The sequence below is a fragment of the Cetorhinus maximus genome, chromosome 2, assembly GCF_964194155.1.
Source record: "Cetorhinus maximus chromosome 2, sCetMax3.hap1.1, whole genome shotgun sequence".
Classification (NCBI taxonomy): Eukaryota; Metazoa; Chordata; class Chondrichthyes; order Lamniformes; family Cetorhinidae; genus Cetorhinus; species Cetorhinus maximus.
The window spans coordinates 195,426,609-195,447,397 of record NC_135880.1 but is presented as its reverse complement, the minus strand read 5'-3'; the positions used below and the strand labels follow the sequence as shown (position 1 = coordinate 195,447,397).

The 20,789-nt window shown below is 42.9% G+C and overlaps 1 protein-coding gene across 12 annotated transcripts in view; it reads right to left on the bottom strand.

Annotated features, from left to right (window-relative positions):
- pknox2 (pbx/knotted 1 homeobox 2) overlaps positions 1 to 20,789 on the bottom strand; it is a 452,602-nt gene that overhangs the window by 415,102 nt on the left and 16,711 nt on the right. The gene's annotated exons all lie outside the window — the stretch shown is intronic.

The window sequence follows — 20,789 nt, the reverse complement described above, 5'->3', positions numbered from 1 at the left end:
TACATTTGCCTTGAGTACTCTTTTTCTTTTTACATACTTACAGAAACTTTTACAGTCTGCTTTACATTTCTTGCAAGTTTACTCTCGTACTCTATTTTTTCTCTCTTAACAATCTCTTGGTCCTCCTTTGCTGAATTCTAAACTGCTCCTAATCCTCAGGCTTGCTACTTTTTCTAGCAACTTTATATGACTCCTCTTTATCCTTAATTCCTTTTGTTAGCCATATATTCCTTTTTGGCACAAAAACCATAACAGTTGCAATACATGCATTCATTCTTCAAATATTCGCCATTGCCTATCCACATTTTAATGAAGTTCCCCAATCTACCTTTAATTTATATATTTAGCATTAACCATTTATACTACATCTAACACTCCCCCCCTCCCTCCCAACAGTCTCTGACTCCAATAAACACTCTTTAGATTATCCTACATCTTTTCCCAAATTCTGTCTTTGTCCCATTCCGTGACTTTTCCAGGGTCCGGATGGAAATGATGATACCGTCAGCGGTTCTTTTTGCTCTTGGCGATGGTTGTAATTTCTGGTTGGATTTGCATGATATTTGCTCTCCGGATTGCATGGAAGGTCACGAATTTCCTTGCTCTTTTCACAACAAAGTTTCAGTGGTTAGTCAGTCTTGGTTTTTAATTTTGCATTCAACCAACTTTGATTCATTGGCATTTCCTTTTCCTTTTCAAGATGTTTTTCACGATACTTAGAGACTTCAAGTATCAGACATTCATCAAGTTTTAACTGAAGATCTGTCATTGTTGAATTTGCTTGAATTGCTGCCTTAGCTTATCATTTAGACGTTTCAAGAAAATGTTCTGCTTTCTGTGACCAACACTCCAATGTCCTCTCCAGTTCGTGGTTTACATTAGCAAACTCATCTGTCGTACATGAAAGTAGGGTCTTTACACTAATCAATTTTTTTCTTAGCAGAGCCTAATTCCTTGCGCAAGCTTTACCTTTGTTCATTTCTGATACTAACTTTGCTTGGTCTTGGGCTAGTTGTTTTCCTTGCCGGTTCCTTCAGCTACTGTTTGAGGGAGATCTTCTGTTTAGTTTCCTCAAGGTTTTGCAATTCATCTCCTTTAAAGAGGAGTTGTAGATCTGTACAAGCTTTTCCACCGAAGTAAACAATCGCGATTGCAGATCACAAAGTTTGTGATTTCTCTTCCTTTGTGCTGCAGTTTAGCAGTCAACTGTCCCTTGAGTTTTGTGGACTGTGGAGTCTTATAGACAATGGCTGGAGGAATTCTGGTTTTACCCACTTTTGTGTCTGAAAGAATTGAAGCTCCTGCTCTAGTGTCTAATTTGAAGCTTGTTATACGTCTGCTGACCATAATATCTGCACTCCAAATTGACCCTGTAATTTCCCCCAAGAATAGTACTTCTGTCACTTTCTTCTTCAACTTCTTGAATATCTTCAATTTCTTGTATGTCTTCAATTTCCAGAATGGTACCTGGTCTTAGCTGTTTCTACTTTAACTGTTTTGTTAAGAGCCAATGGCCTCTCTTCTTGCAGGAATGGCATTCCGCATTTTTAGCAGGGCATTCTTTGCTCCGATGCAGCCTCCTGCTGCCACAATGAGGACACCAACTAATGACCTCTTGTTCTCTGTTTGGAATTAGATCCAATATCTGTGTGCTATAAACTAGACTGTATAAGGCGGTTTTCCCTACAAGATTTATTTTTCGCCTTGAATAAAAGTTTTGCTTTGCTTTCTCTCTTCTGCCTGCCTTAATCCTATTGAAAGCTGTACAGAAAGCAAGCCTTCCCTCAGCTGCAAAAAAATCCAATAGTGTCTTTTCTAAGACTCCCACAATAATGCAATCCTAAATTAATTAGTCTTTCAGGGGTCCCTTTTCACAATTTTCTGCTAATTGGTATAGCTGTTCTGTAAAAGAATCTATGTTCTCTCCCGGTCTTTTAGTTTGCCTATTAAATTGTTTTTCCTAAGACTAAAATAAGTATGAAAGGCTTTGACAACCTCTTCACATGTCACCATGTTTTTATGTCATCTGCACTACTGCCAACGGCACAGAGTAAGGTGCTGACCTGCTCCTTGCTAGTCTTCTCTGCTGGTCCCGATGCTGTTCTGTACCTGGAAAACCTGCAATGCCAGCTCTGCATTCCTTGGCTTGATCAGGGCCTTCCACACGGTCAAAGCACCTTAGTAAAGGCAGGATCTTCTCCATGCTTTCCTTCTACTGTCGTCTTTTCTGGAGTTCAGTTGAAGATTTTCCTCCACTGTCTTTGTCCTGCAGTTGTTTCTCTTGCTGCTTCTTCCAGTTTCTGGACTCTTCACTTGTTGGTCCTTTTCTTGTGTTTTTCTGCTGCCACCATCTATTATTGTTGTTGTTGCGGTTGTGGATCTTAGATATGGTAGTCATGGTTCTGGACTGACAGATAATGCTGGAAGCACTGGTGTTAGCAAATACAGCACGAGGCTCTTCATACAACTCTCTCTCTACACTCTGTCATGTGATCTTACATCAATGATGATGTAGACTATATATTTACATATTTCATTAACCCTTTATGCTACAGTTCTCACACCTCTTGAATCAGCCAGAATCGTGGGTTCAAGCCCCACTCCAGAGACACAAATACAAAATCTAAACTAGCAGTCCAATGCAAGTACTGCACTGTCAAATGGTGGCATCTTTTGGATGAGGCCCAGTCTGTCCTCTCAGGTGGCTGCAAAAGACCGCATGGAGCTATTCAGCGATGATCAGGGGAGCTTGCCCCAATGCCCTGGTCAATATTAATCTCTCAACTAACATCACTAAAACAGATCATCTGGTCATCACCATATTTGTGGCTAAATTGGTTGCCGTGTTTCCAACACGAGAACAGTGATTATACTTTAAAAATAATTCACTGGCTGTAAAGCACTTCAGATACCCTGCGGATATGAAGAGTGTATATAAATGCATGCCTGGCGAATGCTATTGTAATGTGTCCCCATTAACATTTCAGGTCCCCTTCAAACTAAAAGGTTGAAATTGTACTTACCAACACCAAGAATGGCCATACCTTACAATAAAAAAAATCCAACTTGTCCTTAAAATTATCATATTCAAAATCTTTTTGCCATTTATGCAACCCAACATCTAATGCCTTACCCTGGAGAAACCCAGCAGCATTAATATAGGCGATAGATATCTACACTTAGTGCATTTGTTACCCGAGGATGAGCTAGATTGTGTAATAAACAAAATTGGGATTAGGATACAGGAAAAGGCCAAAACTTACTCCTCTTCTGTAGATGGCAACCAGGAGTTAGCATCTACTGAGATGATTTAATCACTGGTGAATAAATAAAATATTGGTTTGAATTATACGAGACACTAGATTCCCCCTCAGTCGGGGGGGGGCGGTGCAGGGAGAACCCACCAAGGGGAACATCAGCTGCCCTGCAGCCATTTAAACAGGCAATTGGCCATTAATAGACCTGAGGTGGGACTTCCACTCTTCAGGATCAGGAAGCTACCAGCTACTCCGAGGCCAATAGCTTTCCAAGCAGTTTAGGACAATGTGTGGTGTTGGATCAGTATTTGGGTATGTGTCCGGGGTTCTTGCCAAGTGTAAAGCTGACAGGCCCTGGCAAGCAGCACGAAGAATTGGGGTTCGACAGGCTATGGCGGGGAGGGGGGGTGGCAGTGCAGGGTAGCCGAGGAAGGAACACCTTTGAGAAAGTGTCCTCTGATGGGCCCTGCCCGTCAGCAGCCTGCGCAGGGAAATCTACAGGCTGGGCGCTTGGTGTGGGGCTCTCCTGCTGCTGCAGTTAAAACCCAGTAGCGACTGGGGGGCCTTTAAGTGGGCATTAATTGCCCAATTAAGGACCTCAATTGGTCCACTGGCTGGCAGGCCAGACACCCAATGCCACCCTCACCTCTGCTATAAAATTGTGGTGGGGGTAGGGGCAGGCAGGTAGACCCCCCACTGGATTTAACGAGCACCCCCTCCCCACCCCCGCTTTCAAACCAGTCAGCAGGGGGTAAAATCCAACCCATTACTTCACTAACACATCACTCTTCCCTTGAAGTAGCTGACCATCCAGGACTGTGCCCAAATAGTGAATCTTCATATTTGCCTAGACTGAATGTGTTGGGCAGTTATTCACCCACGGGGAACATCAGTCAGGCTCAACACTTCTCAACTGACATCCACATAATTGAACTTTCCAAGGAGTCACTAGATAGCGGTCAGCAGCAGCTGTTAATTATGGGGAAAAGGAGGCAGCCGCCTGTTCTTTAAACGTGGAATTTCAGATCTAGATGTTGTATTTGCATCCCAAGAGGGGAAGGAGTGGTAGAGTTGCCAATCTTCCAGGGTTGTCCTGGATTCTTCAGGAATTAAAGGTTAATCTCCAGCATACTGTGAGTAACTGAGGACAAAAATCATAGGAGTGTTTAAAAAGGAAGAGTTTTTATGAACACTTGATTTCATTATAAAAAGTATTGGAGATGAAGAAAAAGGATATTTAACTGCCCAGGGTGGTTAGAGATGGAGGTGGGGGGGGCGGGGGGGAGAAGAGAGAGAAAAGGTCAAATGATAAAATCTGCAGGAATATGCCCAAATTTATCAACTATGGTGATGAAAGCTCAGAATAAAATAAGTTAGTTTATTTGCAGTTCAAAAGAGATTGTGCCTCCACCAGTTCATCACCTATCTGAAGGCTATATTTTTTATGAAAGTCCTGGATTTATGGATAAACCATTTCAGATTGCACTTGCGACTCGCATCAGCCCGTAGCTCACTCGAGGGGAAAACAGCAGCATCAGAGTCTGAATAGAGCATCACATCAACCTGACACTTTGAATGAAGGGAATCCATAAATAAAAGCAAGCTCCATTTGATTGAGCAGGTCATTAAGGGGCCATCCACAATCACCACCTTCACAGGCAGCATGCAGAGACTTGACGCTCTCACTATATAAACACATGAGCTGTTAACCCCCGCTCCACTTTCTCAGTGGCCTCGTCTGAAAACTTACAATTGTAGTGGTCACTTATATTAACACATGAGTGGACTGGGATTACCAGCTCACATGAACATCAATGTACAGGGCAAACGGGCAGCAGAGGGGGGCAAATTTTACTGTCCCTGTTCATTGGCCAATAGCTCATCTAGGAACAGGGAACCCAGGAAAATTGGACAGGGGGGAGCACGTGCCCCCAAAGGCAACCCACCCAATTAAATTCATCGGCCTTGTATTATGCAGGCACTATTAGTGGTACATAAAAGGAGAAAAGCTGCTCTGATATATGCCTTTCAGGACCTTAAAATGCCCCAAGAAGGGCTTTAAAAAAGTGTAGTCACTGCTGTAATGTAGGAAACAGCAATGTTCACAGAAATAATAAATATCAGATCAGCTAAGGCCTGGACAGGAGGGAGATCGCCCCTGCTTTTCTTTGAAATAATATCAAGGTATCTATTCTGGGCACCTACATTGGAGCCTCACTTTAATTTTTCATTCAATCCAAGCACGGCATTTTCAACAGTGCCACACTCCCTCAGTACTGCACAGAAATGCTAGCCTGGATGATATGTTCAAGTCTCTGAAGTGTGACTAAACCCATCAGGTTCAAAGTCAGAAGGGAGTGTGTTAGCATGTGAGCCAAGGCTGAAGATATGTTCCTCCCAGCTGGGCTATTTTTTATATTCTTTCACAGGATGTGGGCATCACTGGCTAGACCAGCATTTATTCCCCATTCCTTGCTGCCCTCAAGAAGAGCCGCCTTCTTGAACCGCTGCAGTCCAAGTGGTGTAGGTACACCCACAGTGCTGTTAGGAAGGCAGCCATAGGATTTTCACCCAGCGACAGTGAAGGAACAGCAATATATTCCAAGTCAGAAAGGTGTGTGGCTTGGAGGGGAACTTGCAGGTGGTGGTGGTGTTGTTCCCATGCATCTGCTGCTCTTGTCCTTCCAGGTAGTAGAGGTCATGGGATTGGAAGATGCCTTAATCCTTTTCTGCAGTGCATCTTATACATGGTACACACTGCTGCCACTGCACGTTGGCGATGGATGGAGTGGATGTTGAAGGTGGCGGAAGGGGCGCTAATCAAGCAGGCTGCTTTAAAAAGCTGGATGCCATCCAGGATAAAGTGCTGTTGGAGCTGCATTCATTCAGGTAAGTAGATAGTATTCCATTACACTCCTAACTTGTGCCTCGTAGATGGTGGACAGGCTTTGGGGAGTCAGGGGGTAAGTTACTCATTGGAAAATTCCAACCTCTTACCTGCTCTTGTAGCCACAGTATTTATATGGCTGGTCCTTTTAGTTTCTGGTCAATGGTAACCCCCAGGATGTTGATAGTGGCGGATTCAGTGATGGCAATGCCATTGAGTGTCAAGAGAAGATGGTTGGATTCTCCTTTGTTGGAGATGGTCATTGCCTAGCACTTGTGTGGCATAAATGTTACTTGCCATGTCAGCCCAAGCCTGAATATTGCCCAGGTCTTGCTGCATATGGACACTGACTGCTTCAGTATCTGAGGAGTTGTGAATAATGAACATTGTGCAGTGAATATCCCTACTTCTGACTTTATGATGGAGGGAAGATCATTGACGGAGCAGCCAAAGATGGTTGGGCTGAGGACACTACCCTGAGCAACATCTGCATTGATGTCCTGGGACTGAGATGATTGATTTCAAACAACCACAACCATCTTCCTTTGTGCTAGGTATGATTCCAAGCAGTGGAGAGTTTTCCCCCAGATTCCCATTGACTCCAGTTTTGCTAGGGTTCCTTAATGCCACCCTCAGTCACATCATGCCTTGATGTCAAGGGCTGTCATCCTCAGCTCAGAATTCATCTCTTTTGTCCATGCTTGGACCAAGGTTGTAAAGAGGTCAGGAGCTGAGTGGCCCTTGCGGAACCCAAACTGAGTGACAGTGAAAAGGTTATAGCTGAGTAAGTGCCGCTTGATAGCGGCGTCGACGGCCCCTTCCATCACTTTGCTGATGACTTGTCCTGCTTTTTGTGGACAGGAAATACCTGGGCAATTTTAAACATTGTGGGGTAGATGCCAGTGCTGTACTGGAACAGCAAGGGGCACAGCTAGTTCTGGAGCACAATTCTTCAGTACTACTGCTGAAATGTAGTCAGGGCCCATAGCCCTTGCATTATCCATTGCCTTCAGCCATTTCTTGATATCACATGGAGTGAATCAAATTGGCTGAAGACTGCCATCTGTGATGCTGGGGGGCCTCTGGAGGCCAAGATGGATCATCATTGGCTGAAGATTGTTGCAAATGCCTTGTCTTTTGCACTGATATACTGGGCTCCCCCATCATTGAGGACGGGGATACCTGTAGAGCCTCCTGCTCCAGTTGGTTGTTTGATTGTCCACGACTATTCACGACAGGGAAATGGCAGGACTGCAGAGCTTAGGTTTGATCCGTTGGTTGTGTGATCACAGCATGCTGCTTCCACTGTCTGGTATGCAAGTAGTCCTGTGTTGTAGCTTCACCAGGTTGACACCTCATTTTTTGGAATGCCTGGTGCTGTTCCTGGCATGCCCTCACGCACTCCTCATTGAACCAGGGTTGATCCCTCAGTTTGATGGTAATGGAAAAATGGGGGATATGCCAGGCCATGAGTTTATAGGATTGTTGTTACAGATAAAGAGCAGGAGGCGGCCATTTGGACCCTTGAGCCAGCTCCGCCATTTAATAAGATCATGGACGATCTGATAGTAACCTCAAATCTGCATCCCAGCTACCCCTGATAACCTATCACCCCCTTGTTTACCAAGAATCTATCCACTTAGATAAAAACAAAATACTGTGAATGCTGGTATTTATCCACCTCTACCTTAAAAATATTCAAAGACTTCCACTGTCTTTTCAGAAAGAGTTCCAAAGGCTCATGACCCTCAGAAAAATGTTGCCTCATCTGTGTGTTAAATGGGCGACTCCTTATTTTTAAACACTGACCCCTAGTTCTAGATTCTCCCACAATAGGAAACATCCTCTCCACATCCACCCTGTCAAGACCCCACAGGATCTTAAATGTTTCAATCAAGTCGCCTCTTACTCTTCTAAACTCCAGCAGATGCAAGCCTAGCCTGTCCAACCTTTCCTCAAGGCAAACTGCCCATTCCAGGTATTAGTCTAGTAAACCTTCTCTGAACTGCTTCCAACACATTTACATCCTTCCTTAAATAAGGTGACCAATACTGTACACAGTACTGCAAATGTGGTCTCACTAGTGCTCTGTATAACTGAAACATAACCCCCCTGCTTTTGTATTCAATTCCCCTCGCAATAAATGGCAACATTCTTTCCTAATTACTTGCTGTACTTGCATTCCAGCCTTTTGCAGTTCATGCACTAGGACACCCAGATCTATCTGCATCTCAAGAGTTCTGCAATCTCTCACCATTTAGATTATATGCTTCTCTTCTATTCTTCCTGACAAAATGGACAATTTCACATTTTCTCACATTATACTCCATTTGCCAGATCTTTGCCCACCCACTTAACCTATCTTTTTGTCGTCTCCTATGTCCTCTTCACAACCTACTTCCCTACCTATTTGTGCCATCAGCAAATTTGGCAACCATCCTGCCATCCCTTCATCCAAGTAATTTATATAAATTGTAAACAGTTAAGGTCCCAGCACTGATCCCTATGGCCCACCACCTGTTACATCTTTCCAACCTGAAAAAGACCCATTTATGCCTATTCTCTGCTTCCTGTTAGCCAGCTAATCTTCTATCCATGCCACTATGTTATCCATATATGAGCTTTTGTTTTCCGCAATATACAATTCTGCTGTTGCTGATCGGCCACTGTACTTCACGGATGCCCAATTTTGAGTCGTTATATCTGTTTGAAATCTGTCCCATATGGCACAGTGGTAGTGTCATACCCTCTATCCTCAATGTGAAGGCAGGACTTTGTTTCCACAAGAACTGTACGGTAGCGACTCCTACATCTGAGCAGGTAGATTGGTGAGGACAAGGTCAAGTAGGTTTTTCCCTCTTTTTGGTTCCCTCACCGCCTGCCACAGACCCAGTCTAGCAGCAATGTCCTTTAGGACTCAACCAACTCGGTCAGTAGTGGCGGTGATGGACATTGAAGTCACCCATCCAGAGTACATTCTGCCCTTGCCACCCTCAATGCTTCCTCCAAGTGGTGTTCAACATGGAGGAGCGCCAATTTACCAGCTGAGGGGGAGTGGTAGGTGGTAATCAGCAGGGGGTTTCCTTGCCCATATTTGACCTGATGCCAAGAGACTTCTATGGAGGTCCAGTGTCGACGTTGAGAGCTGATGCTGAGAACTCCCAGGGCAACTCACTCCCAACCGTATACTACTATGCCCCCACCTCTGGCCTAGGGATGATGATGGTGCTGTCTGAGACATTGCCTGTAAGGTATGATTCCATGAGTATGACTATATCAAGCTGTTTCTTCGCTAGCCTATGGGACAGCTCTCCCAATTTTGGCCCCCAGATGTTAATGAGGACGATTTTGCAGGGTTGACAGGATGTGCCATTGTCATTTCCAGTGCCTAGGTCAATGCTGGGTGATCGATCAGGTTGCATTCCTTTTTGTAGGCTTTGTAACGGTTTCATATAATGGAGTGGCTTGCTAGGTCATTTCAGAGGGCATTTAAGAGTCAACCTCATGGCTGTGGGTCCGGAGTCACATGTAGGCCAGACCAGGTAAGGGCAGCAGATTTCCTTCCCTAAAGGACAGCAGTGAACCAGGTGGGTTTTTACAACAATGGTTTCATGGTTACTATTACCAAGACTAGCTTTTAGTTCCAGCTTTACTAATTGAGTTTGAAACCCACCAGCTGCCAGGGTGGAATTCAAACCTGTGTCCCCAGAGCATTAGTTTGGGCCTCTGGATTACTAGTCCAGGTGACATTACCATGCCACCACCAGATTTCTCTGTATTAGAACCATAGAAAAGTTACAGCACAGAAGGAGGCCATTCGGCCCATCTTGTCCACGACAGCCCGAGGACACCCAGGTGCCCTTTCTAATCCCATCTTCCTGCACCCGGCCCATAGCCCTGCAGTTTACAGTGCTTAAGGTGCAGATCCAGGTACTTTTTAAAAAGAGTTGAGAGTTTCTGCCTCTACCACCAACTTGGGCAGCGAATTCCAGACACCCACTACCCTCTGCGTAGAAAAGTTCTTCCTCATGTCCCCCCTACACCTTCTGCCATTTATCTTGAATCTATGTCCCCTGGTTCTAGAATTCTCCATCAAGGGAAACAATTTTATCCTGTCCACTATCTATTCCCCTCATAATTTTGTACATCTCAATCAAGTCACCTCTCAGCCTTCTTTGTTCTAAGGAAAATAACCCCAACCTATCCAATTTCTTCTCGTAGCTACACTTTCCTAATGCTGGCAACATTCTTGTAAACCTCCTCTGTACTCTCTCCAGAGCTATTACATCCTTCCTGTAATGTGGTGACCAGAACTGCACATAATACTCCGGTTGTGGCCTCACCAGTGTTTTATACAATTTTATACATTCACAGCAGTCAAGCAATCCCATTGCCCAGGTGCAACTGCAGGAACAGGAAAAACTCCCCAGCCTTAATTAGTGCTTATTTATCAATACTGATATCACCACACCACCAGGTACATTGGCACACCACTCTCTTCTGTGATAGGCAGTCTGCTGACTCACTCTAGACTAGCACATGAGTAATGGCTAATAAAAACAAAATGTTGGAAATACTCAGCAGGTTTAGAAATACCTGTGGAGAGAGAAGCAGAATTAACATTTCAGTTTGATGACCATTCATCAGAACTGCGAAAATTTAGAAATGTAATAAGTTTTAAGTGAAAGGGGGAGTGGGGCAGGAATAGAACAAAAGAAGAATTTTCATGGACTTGCTGGCAGCTTTTGGGTAATTTAAACCAATGAAATAACATCAGGAACAGGCAGAGAACCCCTCCTACTAAATAGTAATGGAATTAATGTTTAATCTGTGTATCAGTCTCACACTTGACCCAATCTGCAAATTTCTTTCAGATTCAGGCAGGACAAATCAGTAACACGTCAACTGGTGATCTTAAACTAACCTTTAAAAGCTCACTAATTCAAAAGAAATGCTGTGGTTTGAACATACCACATATTAATACAAAAGTATTAAATTAGGTTACGACTTTTAAAATAGAGCTTTTCTGTTAAATATACAATGCCCACCAATTCGGGAAAAATGCATCAGACACCATGACTGCTCAATTAGAGATTCAAAGCTTCTACAAGTAGAAGAGACAAAATCATTAATGAACTGTGCCATGCAGACTGGAATTAAAGAGAAGCATTTCTAAAGGTTGTTTAGGAAAGCAGACTAGAAAACGTGGAAGACAAAATGACAAAGATCCATCAGCACTTTGCTGGACAGCTGGCATTAGAACAGAACCCTCCGGCATAAACCTTCCGAGAAGCACAAACTAATCTCTGCAGTACCATATTCATCCAGTTCAGTGAAAGCCAGGAGGAATTCGACCTGGACAGTATTTCAACACTACACAGGAGCAATCACACTGTTGTTGGCATGTAAGGGAGGAAGCAAAGTCACAAGCAGAGTCACTGGATGATTGAATGTCTTCCTTCAAGAAAGGCAGAAAACACATTTCCCAAAAAAGGTTTTCAACAGAATAAAAGTCCCGAAACATTACGTACATATCCTAACAACATTCGTCGTCAGGGCTCGGTCTTCAGCTGCTAAACATTCTCTGCTGGAAATGATCACTAATATATTAATGAAAGTTCAAACTAAGCCAACTGTCATGAGCTCAACTTTCTAAAATATGAATATTTAACTAGACACAAAAGCAAAAGGAAAAACCATGGGCAGACAGAAGAGAAGTTATAACTGTATGGTAAGAGTGTAATCAAGCAAGGGCTGCCCTAAGGTGGGCAACAGAGGAGAGATATTGGAGGTATGGTCAAAGGTTACTTGTAGGTGGAGGAGGAAAAATGCTCCACAATCACATTCACAAATTAAATCCCGTGACCTTGATCGGGGCTGGTTCAATATTAAGACAAGGACAGAAACCAGATTGAAGAGTTTCAAATATGGAGTTGAATGGATCTGGGAGGTGACAGACATCAAATGGTGTACACTTAATATCACATCAGGTTTAGAGGAGCTTGAAATTACTGATTTTGTTCACCAACTGTTATGGAATGCATGTAAATCCATTTGATTACAGCCAGCAGGAAGACTTGGCTGAAAAATACGTACAAGTGTCACTAACTTCCAAACAAATGGGTTGGCTTTTCATTCAAAGTGGTAGCTTCCATTGGTGGTTTAATGGACCAATCCTCAACTGACACCCACATTTTACATGCACCAACTTCAGAAACTAGAGCAAAATTTACTGCCAAGTGTTAAGGCCAGTGTTCTGGTAACTAACTTAACCCTTGCAGCACAGACCACATTTTCTGTGGAGCATCCACAAAGGGCATTTAGTCAATATAAAACAGTTCTAAAAAAAAAATTCCAAAGCTCAATGTATAGAATCCTGTTCAACCAATGCTTATATCTTTATAAAATAGGCTTCAGGGGGTCCAACACTGGAAACTCCAGGACTGCCTTCACGCTGTTCCGAGTCAGGGCCCTCAGCTGAGCCTCGAAGCAACACAGGGTGTCCAGTGATCCACACCAAAGAAAGTAACACTGCCATGAGAAGGGAATGTGCAGCTAATGCCCACCAGGAGCTATTGGGCAAAGTTTAAGAAATTAATGATCTAATATAAAATGTTGGAAAAAGAAACAGATGTCTGCAATTTGCACATGGCAAGTTACTGATCTAATCCATATTTTCACTCCTCCTCCATCCTGACCAAATTTCCTTCCCTTCTCTCTGGAAGGTGGTGACTCCAAGTGAAAAGGGTCACTGCTGCTGCTGCCCTCTGGTACCTTACTCAAATGGTCACGATTCACAGAATATTCGACAATGGTCAGTACAACTGAGCATGACTATGCTCAAAGCCAGCTTGTTCTCTCACACTCACTTTCTAACATAGGAGCTTTGCATGCCAATTAGCATAAGCAGCAAGTGATAGACAAGGCTGAGCAATCCCACAATCAAAGGATCAAATCTAAGCTCTGCAGTCCTGCCACATCCAGTCATGAATAGTGGTGGACAATTGAACAACTCACTGGAGGAGGCGGCTCCACAAATATCCCCATCCTCAATGATGGGGAAGCCCAGCACATCAGTGCAGAACATAAGGCTGAAGCATTTGCTACAATCTTCAGCCAGAAGTACTGAGTGGATGATCCATCTCGGCCTCCTCCAGGGGTCCCCAGCATCACAGGTGCCAGTCTTCAGCCAATTCTATTCACTCCACGTGATATCAAGAAATGGTTGAAGGTACTGGATACTGCAAAGGCTATGGGCCCTGAGAATATTCCGGCAATAGTACTGAAGACTTGTGCTCCAGAATGTGCCGCGCCCAGGTATGTCCTGCACACAAAAAGCAGGACAAATCCAACCCGGCCAATTACCGCCCCATCAGTCTACTCTCGATAATCAGTAAAGTAATGGAAGGAATCATCAACAGTGCCATCAAGCGGCACTTGCTTAGCAATAACCTGCTCACTGATGCCCAGTTTGGGTTCCGCCAGGGCCCCTCATCTCCTGACCTTGGTTCAAACATGGACAAAAGAGCTGAACTCCCAAGGTGAGGCGAGAGTGACTGCCCTTGACATCAGGCCACATTTGACAGAGCGTAGCATCAAGGACCCCTGGCAAAACTGGAGTCAATGGGAATCAGGGGGAAAACTCTCTGCTGGTTGGAGTCATACCTAGCACAAACAAAGATGGCTGTGGTTGCTGGACGTCAGCCATCTCAGCTTCAGGACATCACTGCAGGAGTTCATCAGGATAGTGTCCTCGGCCCAACCATCTTCAGCTGCTTCATCAATGACCTTCTTTCCATCATAAGGTCAGAAGTGGGGATGTTCGCTGATGATTGTATAATGTTCAGCACCATTCGCGACTCCTCAGATATTGAAGCAGTCCATGTCCAAATGCAGAAAGACCTGGACAATATCCAGGCTTGGTCTGACAAGTGGCAAGTAACATTTGTGCCACACAAGTGCCAGGCAATGACCATCTCCAACAAGAGAGAATCTAACCATTGCCACTTCACATTTAATGGTATTACTACCCCTGAATCCCCCACTATCAACATCCTGGGGCTACCATTGACCAGAAACTGAAATGGACTAGCCATATAAATACTGTGGTTACAAGAGGAGATCAGAGGCTAGGAATCCTGTGATGAATAACCCACCTCCTTACTCCCCAAAGCCTGTCCACCATCTACAAGGCACAAATCAGGAATATGATGGAATACTCTCCACTTACCTGGATGAGTGCAGCTCCCACAACACTCAAGAAACTTGACACTGTCCAGGTCAAAGCAACCGCTTAATTGGCACCACAAACATTCACTCCCTCCACCACCAACGCACAGTAGCAGCAGTGTGTACCATTTACAAGATGCACTACAGGAATTCACTAAAGTTCCTTAGCACCTTCCAAACCCATGACCACTACCATCTAGAAGGACAAGGGCAGCAAATAGGTGGGAACACCATCCAAGTCACTCACCATCCCGACTTGGAAATAAATTGCCGTTCCTTCACTGTCACTGGGTCAAATCCTGGAACTCCCTAACAGCACTGCGGGTGTACCTACACCACATGGGCTGCAGGAGGCATCTCACCACTACCTTCTAAGGGCAACTAGGGAGGGGCAATAAATGCTGACCAGCCAGCAAAGCCCACATCCTGTGAATGAATAAAAAAAAAACGTATAAACCCAGAACGGGTTTCCCTCTAAACTCACTGACAGAAACGGACCCCTTCTGTTGCACCTTTAGGTCTACTGTAGCCAGGAGTAGCAAAGGTCATGGGATCTTCCTGGTCTGCATGAATTGGCATTGCATGTGGTTCAGTGATACTGAGGAATGTCTGCCCCTCACACCATCTCTACATGAAGTAAAATACTTGTGTTGGGGAGGAGGGTTTCAGTCTAGATCCGCTCAGCTCTTTTGTAGTCCATCATCCAATGGGGCAGACAGAGAACCATGACAGGACTGTAAGTAAGCTGAAGTACAGAAACTAAAGAAAATGATCATAAGCAAAGAAAGTCTTTAAATGTTGAATTTGTTGGTCAGAGTAGTCAGGGTTAGGAGTTCAAATTAGGAATTTGATTTTTTTAATTAAATGTTTCAATCATCAATTCTATCTACTTTCAGTAGCTGCTTGAACAAAAAAATTATTTGGCTCTCTTTTTGCATTATCCTCTGCTTCCTAGAGTGATTGTAATTAGTTGAATTTGCTATTTTATATGTTGAAATTATAACAAAAATGAGCGTAAGTCACAAATAGACTCCTAAAAAAAAACTCAACTGTTAAGAAAAAGATTGATTAACATTCAAAGAAAAGGTAATTCTGCTCAGGGATTCCCTGGTCAACTGGAAAGTATGTGTGTGTCATGGGACAAGGACAGGAACTTCTAAGATGTGGTGCCCCATGGTCACCAGAAGGCTAACTGCATTCACAGAATTATACCTCAACAGGAGTCAGCATCATCAGGAGAGCAAACGAAAACATTATGATCCTGACCCAAAGGCTCGGCCCTCCTTTCAGCTCAGACTCTCATATTTATCCAGGAGAAACACAGGGACTTGCCAAAAAATGAAAGCAAAGTGCATCAATACAGAACCAAGACCGTTTGTAACAGTCAGTGTGCTGTCTTCCAACAGAAGAAACTGTCAGGAGTATGAACTAACACTCTATCGTTGTTCTATCAGTGGGGTGCTAGTCCACAATAATGGAGTGTTTTCAAACTGCTTAACGAAAGCAGTTTTCTTGGAACATAATAGATGATATTGCCAAGGAAGGACAAAAACAACAGCCTAAATAAGAAAAAGCAGGCCCTTTCATGACTTCTGGTCTCATCTGAAAAGGTACTTCCAACAAGGGTGAGGAAAGGGTCGGCTCAGAAGTGATGCTCCACAATTAAATAGGTTGTCGGCACTGGTGGTCTAGATGCCGATAACTATCTGCCTCACCAAGAGAATTGTACCTCAGCAGGAGTCAGCATTGTCAGGCGGTAATCCCTCAGTACTGCATTTGAAGTGTCAGCCTACATTTTGTGCAAAAGTCTCTGGAATGGTATTTTAACCCACTACCTCTGACTCAGAAGCGAGGATTCTAGTAACTGAGCCATGGCTAATACCTAGAAGGGGCAGGGGGAGATCAGTGGAAAAATGCAACTGCAAAATAGAAATACCTCATATTTTGCTCTTCTGCTATGATATAGTGATATACTCAGTGGGAATACGTCCACATGCAATACAAATAATAAAATGATTCCAATTCATTTTTTTTTAAAAAAGCTGCAGAATCATTTATCAGAGGAATCAAAGAGTGTAACAATATGGAGCCTCAGAAAAGGTTGCATCCACTGAAACCTCCAGCAGGTAACTGGAACATGGATGATTGAGATCCTGTTATAAATTTATTCCAAAACATCTGGAAGTAATGAAAACAATTCCTGGCATGTAGAGTTCGAGTAAAATACGTCCAAAAACAAATTAAAATAAATCCATTGGCACACCAACGTACTTCTGTAAACAGAAGTACAGGCTTACAAAGTTCTACAATTGAGCTCATCAAATTTTACAATGTCTGGATTAGTGATCTCTGCACTAACTGCTTTATTTTACCAGTGTACTTGTAGCTATACACTGAGCGCTGATGGAGATGTCCAAATAGAATTCACAATACAACATTACATACTAGACAAACTTGCATTTATATAACCCTTTTCACAAACTCAGGACCTCTCAAACCACTTTACAGCAAGTACTTCTGAAAAGTAGTCATTGTTGTAGGAAACATGGCAAACAATTTGCACACAAAATCCCATGAAGAGTAATGCAATAAATGACCAAATAATCCACTTTCAAGATATTGGTTGAGAGATAGATGTTGGCCAGGATGTTGAGGAGAATTCCCCTGCTCTTCTTCAAAATACTGCTATAGGATATTCTAAATACACCCAAAAAGACAGCAGACAGGCCTTGGTTTAATATTTCATCCAAAAGACAACAACTCCAAAAGTGCAGCAATCCCTCAGCACTGGAGTACAATACAACATTATTAAAAGATGGAATTACTTTTATGAAAATTGAGTACAAGCGTTTGGAAAAACTGCATTTAGTCTTTGTCCGTGTTACAATTAGAGCTTATTTTATATATCGTACATTCCCACTTTATATTCCAAATCACTGCAGCATTATATACTTTGCAAGGCTCCCATCTCACTGCAAAAATGAAAAATATTTAATTAATGTTTGCAATACAAGCACTTTATAGGATAAAGTGCACGAGACAATGTGCTTTCATCTCTGGAACCTACACAGAATCCGGTTCAAATTGATCAGATGAAAGGCTTCTTTTTTGCTACAGTGTCCATGAAATGTGCTTAAGCAGCCTCAGGCAGTTACAGTGCACAGTAACTCACAAGACCAAAAGAAAAGTGCAAACTGGAATCAAATCCACGATTTCACTTAGACAAGCAATAGAGCTGGCTGGTGTAGAAAGTGGAACCGAGACACTGCTGCAGTACAGACACTCGGAGATCGGGTTTATAGCACTGTGCTGGGGCAAAGCACGTACAGCTTCACAGTCAATTCATTCTGAACCTCACCTGGCACTGTTCACTGAAGCAGCTAATCTGGAACAATTCATGCTGCACCCAATCCGGTAATGCCCAATGGGACGATGTAAGGCAGCTTTACTTTGCATCTAATTAAGGCTTTACACACTTGTGATTTCAGTTAAAGTACTCAGGTCTGGCAACTCTTTCTTTCTCCACAGATGCTAACATTTCAGCTGAAACATTAACTCTGTTCTTCTCTCCATTGATGCTGCTAGACCTGCTGAGTACTTCCAGCATTTTCTGTTTTTATTTCCGTTTGCCAGCATCCCCAATATTTTGTTTCTGTGGATTTCAGATTTTTAATATTATTTCACCATGCTTGGCCAGCATTTATTGCCATCCCTAACTGCCCTTGAGAAGGTGGTGGCGAGTCGCCTTCTTGAACCGCTGCAGTCCATGTGCTGTCAGGAAGGGAAAGATTGTTTGATGAGACAGGGAAGGCTGGAGACACGTCAGCTTTTCATCTTCAAAGAGGATAACTGAAAAGTGATCTTATAGTCATATAAAGCAAATAACATAGAACATTGCATCAAGCTAAATTGTGACAGTACAAGGGCACACACGGTCAAAGAATAATTTAGGTGATGTCAAATGTTCTTCAAACAAAATTATCAGCATAAGGAATTCACAAGGGTGCTGAAGGCAAAACACACAGGAAACATTTAATAAATGATTAGATGTTGTAACAGTAGAGTGGAGCTCCAGGGAATCACTGTATGGCTGAGCTAGGAGGGGCTGAACATTCAGATCAGGACAGTCAAAGTAGAAGAAACATCAGATTGGACTTCGAAAGGAAAATGGTGTATTTTTTAAGACAGCCGAGCCAAAAATATGTAATAATTAAAAGGAAAATAAAAATTTTGTTCAAGGTACTTCACTGCAATTCACCCCAAGGGGAGGCCTAAATCCCACAACTCAAATCCTACTTTATTTAGCAGCATTTCCAGATCACTGCTGCTTCACTCTACCTGCACCCAAAAATGAACCGAAATAGAAATTACTGCAGAAATGTCAAAGGATGTAAACTTCTGAAATATAAATTTTAAATTCCTGCAGGGCCACTTCCTAAGAATGGTCTCATGCCCACATGTCCATCCTTGGCTTGCTGCATTGTTCCAGCGAAGCTCAACGCAAACTGGAGAAACAGCACCTCATCTTCCGACTAGGCACTTTACAGCCTTCTGGACTGAATATTGAGTTCAACAATTTTAGATCATGAACTCTCTCCTCCATCCTCACCCCCTTTCCGATTCCCCTCCCCTTTTTTTCCAATAATTTATATAGATTTTTCTTTTCCGACCTACTTCCATTATTTTTAAATGTATTTCCATCCATTGTTTTATCTCTATCTTTTAGCTTTTTTTGACTCCTTCACCCCACCCCACCCCCACTAGGACTATCTGTACCTTGCTTGTCCTGCTTTCTACCCTTAATTAGCACATTCCTTAGATAATATCACCACCTTCAACACCTCTTTGTCCTTTTGTCTGTGACATCTTTTGGTTATCACCACCTATCACTGGCCCTCTATCCAGCTCTACTTGTCCCACCCCCTCTTAAACCAGCTTATATTTCACCTCTCTATTTTTACTTATTTCTGTTGAAGGGTCATTCGGACTCGAAACGTTAACTGTGCTGCTCTCCGCAAATGCTGCCATACCTGCTGAGTTTTTCCAGGTATTTTTGTTTTTGTGTTGTCCTAAGAATGGTATCTGACCCTTCCTCCTTCTGCAGCACAGAAACTACTGTTTAATCGAGAGACGAGAAAGAAAGAGAGAGAGAGAAAGGGGAAAGAGTAAAAAAGGGGAATCCTTCAGTAGACCCCATGAGAATCAGATTGAGGCATAATTCCATCAAGACAATTGTGAAATTGATGAACAAGTTGAAAAGACCTTTTCTCAAAATATTTGGGAGCCTCCTGTTCTGCAGGTATTTTAAACACAAACTCAGCAACTCTTATTTTTTAACTTCTTGATTTGCCTAGCCAATACCTGAATACTTGAAGTATTTGGAATTAAGTGCTGGAGTTCATTAATACTCAAGGCCTGGAAAAAGGTGGAGGAACAACAGAAATCGCTCTTTCAATGTCTGGATAATGTGGCCAAGCAGATAAAAAGCAGAATGCTGGGATATAGAACCAGGCCTGTAATATGCGGGTCTACTGAGTTCATGCTAAAGCTTCACTGAATCGCCACGTAACAGTGTGGTGACCAATGTCAAAACAGTTCAACGCTATGTGTCTGAAAAGATTATTCTGCTACCCAGGACAGTGCACAACATGCATGGTGTAAAATTCCTACAGTAGATAAGGTTGCATTGATGTCCTCTTAAATCTAATTCAAACTACTGGCAAATTCAAAATTTTTAATGCAAAAAAGCAGACTGAGTTATCAAGGAGGAGAGGATATACTATAGGGGTAAAAGGGTGCATCTGCGTAAATGAATGCGTTTTCAGTGAGTTAAAAATCGGGCCACAATAGAGACAGTTTAACACAATGAAACACCAACACTAAATTTGCACAGCATAAATCTGATTGTAGGACCTCTCAAAAGAGACTTCATAACAGCAGCATGAAAACACAAGTCTACCATTCCGCTGCTGGACGAACGGAACTGGTTTTAGCAATATAAACAGAGCAGTGGTGCATTGACACAGGGCTCCCATAACCCAAACCACAGAAGCACCAAATGTAGAACTGCTTTCTGAGCAGAGATTAGAAAAGCAGAGACTCAAGTCCAGAAAGGCAGTGGAGGGTAGACTGCAAAACATTAAATAGCATAGATTAAGTAACCCCAGATTATTACTGCAAAACTGGTCAAGCAAGTAGGATCAGAGCACTCAGAACTAGCAAAAATAAATAAATCTTAACTGTATCAGGCAATTCTTTACTCAAAAGGGCAAGAAATATTTTGAATGATTAGTCAGGCAGGTTATAGGGGTTAAATTACTCACACAGATGTCATGATGGAAAAGTTTGGGTTGGAGGACGATGAGCTCAACCTCACTTTTGTTTATCTCAGACTTTGCTTGATATGTTTTGGTCAT